A 341-nucleotide genomic window follows, 5' to 3' on the forward strand; every position below is an offset into this window, starting at 1 on the left:
GAAATCACAAGGCATCTGAAGAAGATTGCTGGGAAAGATTGTACATTCTCGCAAATGAATATTTAATATTTTCAATATTAATAAATTATATTTGTTTTGTTTACAATTACTTGATTCTGAATTACAAGAAAAGAATAAAAGAGATGTAAAGGGGGGGGTTGGGGGGGGAGGGGGGGTAGGTGCGCTCCCCAATGACCCATCACCCCCTCATCCCATCCCTCCCCTCCCCATGTGTGTGTGTGGGGAAGGGTGGGGGGTGGGATGAGGAGGTGGTGGGTCAAAAGGTGGGGGCGCACAGGGGGATGAGGGGGTGGGGCTTGTGTGGGCGGGGCTTGTGTGGG

The 341-nt window shown here is 49.9% G+C and overlaps 1 long non-coding RNA gene across 1 annotated transcript in view; it reads left to right on the forward strand.

Annotated features, from left to right (window-relative positions):
* Nucleotides 1-137, forward strand: part of LOC147006941 (uncharacterized) — a 1,443-nt gene extending 1,306 nt beyond the window's left edge. The window contains exon 3 of the long non-coding RNA XR_015054513.1: nucleotides 1-137. This exon is cut by the window's left edge and continues 19 nt beyond it. This is a non-coding gene — a long non-coding RNA (uncharacterized LOC147006941).
* The last annotated feature ends 204 nt before the right edge of the window (nucleotides 138-341 follow it).

The sequence above is a fragment of the Eptatretus burgeri genome, unplaced genomic scaffold (assembly GCF_056783735.1).
Source record: "Eptatretus burgeri isolate ZD-2024b unplaced genomic scaffold, Ebu_testis_v1 Ebu_testis_scaffold_1057, whole genome shotgun sequence".
In the NCBI taxonomy this organism is placed as follows: domain Eukaryota; kingdom Metazoa; phylum Chordata; class Myxini; order Myxiniformes; family Myxinidae; genus Eptatretus; species Eptatretus burgeri.